At 32.1% G+C, this 6,660-nt stretch overlaps 1 long non-coding RNA gene across 1 annotated transcript; it reads right to left on the reverse strand.

Moving 5' to 3' along the window:
• Positions 1-1,706: 1,706 nt before the first annotated feature.
• Positions 1,707-6,136, reverse strand: LOC134727018 (uncharacterized). Its single transcript, XR_010108703.1, has 3 exons — positions 6,022-6,136; positions 3,312-3,404; positions 1,707-2,282 (listed from the first exon to the last, which is right to left on the reverse strand). It is a non-coding gene; the product is annotated as an uncharacterized LOC134727018 (long non-coding RNA).
• Positions 6,137-6,660: the final 524 nt, after the last annotated feature.

Raw genomic sequence — 6,660 nt, forward strand, 5'->3', positions numbered from 1 at the left:
CCGCATGTGGAGCAAGATCTGCTTACCCTTCCGGAGCACCTGAGATCACCCCTAGTTTTTGGTGGGGTTCGTGTTGTTTATTCTTTAGTTTTCTATGTTGTGTCACGTGTACTATTGTTTTTTTGTTTGTCTTTTTCATTTTTAGCCATGGCGTTGTCAGTTTGTTTTAGATTTATGAGTTTGACTGTCCCTTTGGTATCTTTCGTCCCTCTTTGAATATCAATCAACTGCAAAATTAGTACACCCTTTGAGCTTGATAAGTCTTTCTAATCTTTATAATCCCAATAGAAAACGATAATGAGAGTGGGGTATCTGTGTACTATGAACAGATTATTGTTAATATTGCTACATGTAAATGAATGTATTGTTTAATCCTGAAATATATGTTGGTAAATATTTTTGCCATAAATGAATTGACTGCTGAAATAATGATCATATATTTAAATGAAAGCTATATTATGTAGATTTATATTATGTTTAGAACAGTGTTAAGGGGAGAAGAATTTAGGTAATTTTTATTAGATTAAAATTGTAACACTTGTCAATCTTGATATAACTTCATGTTTATGCACAATCTTTAGCCTTTGTATTTTTGTCATCCTTTTCATATATTTATTGAGAGAAAAAAATATGTTATCAAACTACAACTGCATATGGTTTATTTGTTGGCTAATATCATGTTCCAAGAAAAACTTCACATAACATGTAAGAGAATAATAGTCTCCGGGACAAGTTTGCAATTCCGCTGAGTGCAAAAGTTGTCACCTTAATTTTTGGAGTTAAGTCAAAACAAAGTTGATAACTTGGTTGGTATTGGTTCCCTGATATTTGTCCTAAAAATTTTTGGCTCTAGCACCACTGTTGAAAAAGTTATGCCCCTTTTTTCAACAATTTCCTCAGAGGAAAAGTACTTTTCCTCAAGGGAAATCAAATTTCCCTGAAGGAAAAAGATTTTTCCTCAAGGGAAATTGTTTTTTCCTCAAGGGAAAAAGATTTCCCTTAGGGAATTTGCTGCATAATTATTTCCTTTGAGGAAATTCTATTTCCTTAGAGGAAATTCTTTTTCCTTAGAGGAAATTCTTTTTCCTTAGAGGAAATTCTTTTTCCTTTGAGGAAATTTGCAGCTTCAAATTTTCCTTCGAGGAAATTTGCAGCTTTAAATTTTCCTTTGAGGAAATACTTTTTCCTGTGAGGAAATTTGTAGCTTCAAATTTTCCTTGGAGGAAATACTTTTTCCTGTGAGGAAATTTTTGACAAACACTTTTCCTTGGAGGAAATTTCAAGGAATTTTGGATCCTCAATGCTCTTCAACTTTGTATTTATTTGGCTTTTTAACTATTTCGATCTGAGCGTCACTGATGAGTCTTATGTAGACGAAACGCGCGTCTGGCGTATAAAATTATAATCCTGGTACTTTTGATAACTATCAAGACAACAAATTTCCTCTGAGGAAATCATTGTATATCAAATTTCCTCTAGGGAAATTTCTGAACATCAAATTTCCCTTAAGGAAATGTTTTTCCTCTATGGAAATCTCATAACAGTACAAACAGTATTAATATATTTTCTGCTAGACTGAATTATTGATACAAAAGATAATTAAAACTTTAGTACTGTAATACAAATTTTCATGGTGAGTATTTAACATACAAAAACAAAAGGCTGAATGTTTAGCATGTTTAAGACCAAACAATAATAAGCAAAACGCTATGAATAGCATACCATTTGTGATGTTATTAATATTGTGCTCATATTTGAATATTAAATAAAATAAACACTTTTCATGTCAAATTAACTTGTCTTCTGTTACAGCTGCTGTGTATTCAACCCCCTACATAACAGTTCAGTGCATAAATAATTCAATCCACAAGACATCTTCCTTCAATTTGTTGAATAAATTTTTTGCAACATGTTCTTCAAACATCTTCTTTGTATATTTGATATGATGGAGCCATGTACATGAATGGATAAAGCAGGTGTTCATTTCGACAACAAACATGACAAAGACACTATTATTTTTCTTAATTTCTCCATAATCCATCAGTGAATATGAATGTAGGTTGTTACATTTTACACAATTGTGTTCTTTGATAGTACTCCATTTTGTTTATAGCAATTTTGTAGGATTTTTTCTATTTCTTTTTCCAGAAAAACACAGTTGAGTTCATTTCACATTAGTAATCCAATTAGCACATTATGTAGAAAAGTATTAACAATTAAAATTCCTCTTCAGTATAGACCTGCAGGACCTGTTGATGATCATAAAAACCAAGATATCTGACCTATAAATACACAAAATAAAAAAAAATGTTATAAATTGAGAAAAAAACAGCAATATAAATAAGCTTATTTTATCACGTTTTAATGAACATTTTGAGAAACTTTCATTTGATATTCTTACTTGTCATGCTTATGAGTTGACTTATTTCAGTGCTTTGTGTAAAAGATTTAATATTCTTTGTTTAGTGCCTTGCAGGGATATTTAAAGTTGAGCCACTTGCAATAGTTGTTATAGAATGTTCATATGTTATGTTAATAGTTGAACCACTGTCCTATATTATGGTCAGGTTGAGTGCTCACAGACATGAGGCCTAAATTAATATATTGTTTGTTTCCCTAATCCCTATTCTGACAAGCCAGGTGTGGGTAGGTAGGTAGGTAAATAGTTTTATTTTTCCCAAAAGCCTGAATATTATCTGATGATCCGGTAAGCCCGAAAAATCAGAAATGAATATAATAATATTTGGCTTAGTTTTGACAATAAAATTTTATGAGTAGGACCATTTTTGCAGGGTCGGTCGAGATTGGAGAAACAAACAATATTTTATATTAGGCATGATTTTTTTTTATTAATTGTTATTGCCTTTGAACAGAACATGTTGAAATAAATTGGATTGTTTAAATCTTTATATGTTGGGATCTTTAATGAATGACCTATAAAGGAAGTGTTTTCTCATTATTGAAGGCAGGCCCATGATTGACCTTTAATTTCTTGCATCCGCTTCATTGAACTCTGGTGGATAAGTCACTCATTTACCATACCACATTTTCTTATTTTTATATGATTCATCATTCAAAGGCAATTTCTTTTATTACTGTAATTCAGAAATTATCCAAACTTTTTAGTAATGCGAATAATGTGACTGGGTGAGTATTGCAAAAATAAGAAATCATATTTTGATAACAGAAACATATATATATATATATATATCATGTTATGATATATATCTTTATACAGTTTTTTTTGTAATCACAATAAGTTGTCCATTCCCTGAAAAATCTGAATTTACAGTATATAGAAGTGGTCTTACCATTTAGGCCTTGTTGTATTCTGTTTATCTTGTTTTGCGCTCATTTCTATTGTAACTGTTTATATTTTTCATTATTTTTCTATATTTCTTGTCCTATAAAACATAAAAAGGGTAAAAACTATTATTAAACATCAGTTTGTGTTTTTCTTTATATGCAGTTATATTTAAAAAGAATGGAATATTTGTGCTTTTTCATTTCACAAACTTTTTGCCAGTCATGACTTTCGCAGACTTTCACCCTGGTCAATAGTTTAAAAACAAACATTCCCATACTTTTTCTTTGTGTTCGTACTAATTTTTCATTTGACAAAAAAGACATGATTCAACTATTCTTCTATAATTTGTTTCGCTGAAATATTGTTAACAGTATAATCAGTATGTGTCTCACTCGTCAAAATTTCAAATTAATATATAAATAACCAATAAAAATGCTATGCATGGCTCGGCTTGATACAAACGTACAGGTTGAACCCAGAACAGTTTGGGCAAGTATGGACACAACATTCAAGCTCGATACAACTCTGAATTTTCAATTTTTATTGTGATTCAATAGTTGATGCAGCATAGGTTTCTGACACAGAATGAATGTGGTCCAAGTACTTAAAAAAATTTAAATTGACAATTAACCTCCAAAATGGTCCAATGTTCAAAATCTCAATACATGGTTAGATGCAGCATATCAACATGATCAAAGAAACCCAATAATTCTTTTTTTGATGAAATCAAATAAAGTTAAATTTTGGACCCTTTAGAACTCAATGTGGACCAATTTGATAATGGGACAAAATATAAAAAATCTTAATGAATGGTAAGATTCAGCATATCAAAGAGCCCCATATAATCAATTTTTGTTGAAATCAAACAAAGTAAAATTTTGGACCCCGATTTGGACCAACTTTAAATTTGGGCCCATAATAAAAAAATCTAAGTAAATATTCAGATTCAGCATATTAATCAGAACACCAAGAATTTAAATATTGTTAAAATCAAAATAAGTTTAATTTTGGACCCTTTGGACCTTAAGGTAGACCAATTTAAACAGGACCAAAAAAACTAGGAATCTTAATACACAGTTAGATTTGGCATATCAAAGAACTCCAATAATTCAATTTTATATAAAATCAAACAAAGTTTAATATTGGCCCCTTTTGGCCCCTAATTCATGTTATTCCTAAACTCTGAACAAAAACTCTGGTCACAAACCTTGTGTTTGAATTTCACAGATTTCTATTAACTTGTACTAAAGTAATTAAGCGGAAACTAAATGTCCTGGGACAACGACGACTACATGATAAAATTGATAATGGAAAAAGGGAATGTGTCAAAGAGACAACAACCTGACCATAGATTCAAGGGTTGGAATCCTTTTCTTTTACCGACCAATGCATTTGAATGGGAGATATAGTTGGAACCCCTCTTTACTCATGGTTGGGACCCCCCTTTGAAAATGGCTGGATCCGCCCCTGAGAAGCATTATAGAAAAATCTATAAGCTTTAACTCAAAATAAGGATCATTTTATTTTTAAAGGGCAGGCACAGATCCAGAGGGGGGTTCAAGGGATTGGAACCCCCCTTTTTTTGGATTATCAATGCATTTGAATGGGGACATGTAATTGGACCCCCCCCCCCCCCCCCTTTTCCCCTTTTGTCCTGGGTTAGAATCCCACCCCACCCCTTTTTAAAATGACTGGATCCACCCCTTAAGGATCTATAATTAAGTTTGACAACATCAGACATACTACTTTAACAAAAATAAATGCCACATTTCATCCAATTTAATTTCATCTCTTACTTGCTATTTCATCCATAATATTTAAAGAAATATAAATTTGGGAGTAGTATGATTTTAATTTGCAAGTTATTAACTATCCAAACTAGAGACCTAATCATGCTAATAGAGTAGATATACTTGACTAATTTAAATCAAACTTGGGGTGACTGGGAACAAAGATTTAAGGGAATAGATGCCAGTTTACCTACATTGACCTAGTTTCATAACAATAGCATACATTAATAAAGACTACATGGTCACTCTTATGTTTAAATTTTGGGTGTTCATTTTTTAATGTTTAAAGCTAACAATTTCAACTACATACAAGTATCAAGATTTGATCCTACATTATTTAAATATTGAAAAAAATAGCTTTTAAAATTTGGATCTAACGTTATATATAATTGTGTATGTCACATGGGTGTATTTTAATGTAAAGCATCTGAAAAATCATTAGCCGTCTCATATTAATTTCAGTTCTTCAAAAGGCAAATTTATATGAGCTTATGCTGAAAATAGAGATTTCTTATTAAGGAGAAATCCCTGCCCCCCTATTTGTGTGAAAATTTTGTTGATTACAGAAACATGACTGAGGCAACCATCCCCCATCTGACCCCCCCCCCCCCCCCCCAAATAATTATGACGTCTTGAAAGGCTATTATATTTTTTTTCTACGTGGATGTTAGGCGTCAAAGAAAAAAAATATAATAGCCTTTCAAGACGTCATAATTATTTGGACTACCCCCCCCCCCCCCTAATCACTCAGGTCATTGGTGAAGAGTTGTCACACAAAATAAATGATACCAAATATTCATATGAATATGTTTATATGTTTTTAGCTAGTGTAAGTCAGTCAGGAGAGGAGGCAACCATTTGATTTGTAGGGTGAAAAATGTGATTAATCTTGTTTGGTAAACTTGTGCTATAAATAAAAATTACCAATCCATTAAAAAATCCGTGAGCCCAATCTCATCCAATGAAATAGATTATTGTCTGTTTTCAAAGTTATATGGAAGTAAGTTAGTAGTCCAGATAAATATGACGCATTGCAAGGCATTTTTTTCTGAGGAGAAGTGTAGAATGGGGGAATGGAACCAATAAATTGATCAGATCCGAAATGCCCTTCCCAGTGAAGGAGCACCTATTATTTTGTAGGTAATTATTATTAGTGTCGGTGGTCTCACAAGTAAATCAGAGTGAATATTGCATGCACATTAAAATTAGCAGAGAAGAGACAATTATCAACTTGTGTTTTATTACTTTTCTCGCAGTTATTTACGGTAAATCAGCTATATAGACATAGGAAGATGTGGTGTATGTATATATAACACAAAACAGGTGTTCGGTTCTAGTACTATATAGTGGCTATAGTATATGACTTTTAAATAACAATTATCAATTATATCTGTATTCTGTGGCGGGTCGAAGGGGATGGAATCCGGGATTGGACTCCCCTAGCTTTTTGTGAGCAATCATTGCATAAATGATAATCTCGGGAATCCTCTCAAGTTCCTACAGAAAAAGGGAGAAGGTTTGGATCCATTAAAACGTTTAATCCCGCTGCAAATGTTTGCACCT

The sequence above is a fragment of the Mytilus trossulus genome, chromosome 7 (genome assembly GCF_036588685.1).
Source record: "Mytilus trossulus isolate FHL-02 chromosome 7, PNRI_Mtr1.1.1.hap1, whole genome shotgun sequence".
In the NCBI taxonomy this organism is placed as follows: Eukaryota; Metazoa; Mollusca; class Bivalvia; order Mytilida; family Mytilidae; genus Mytilus; species Mytilus trossulus.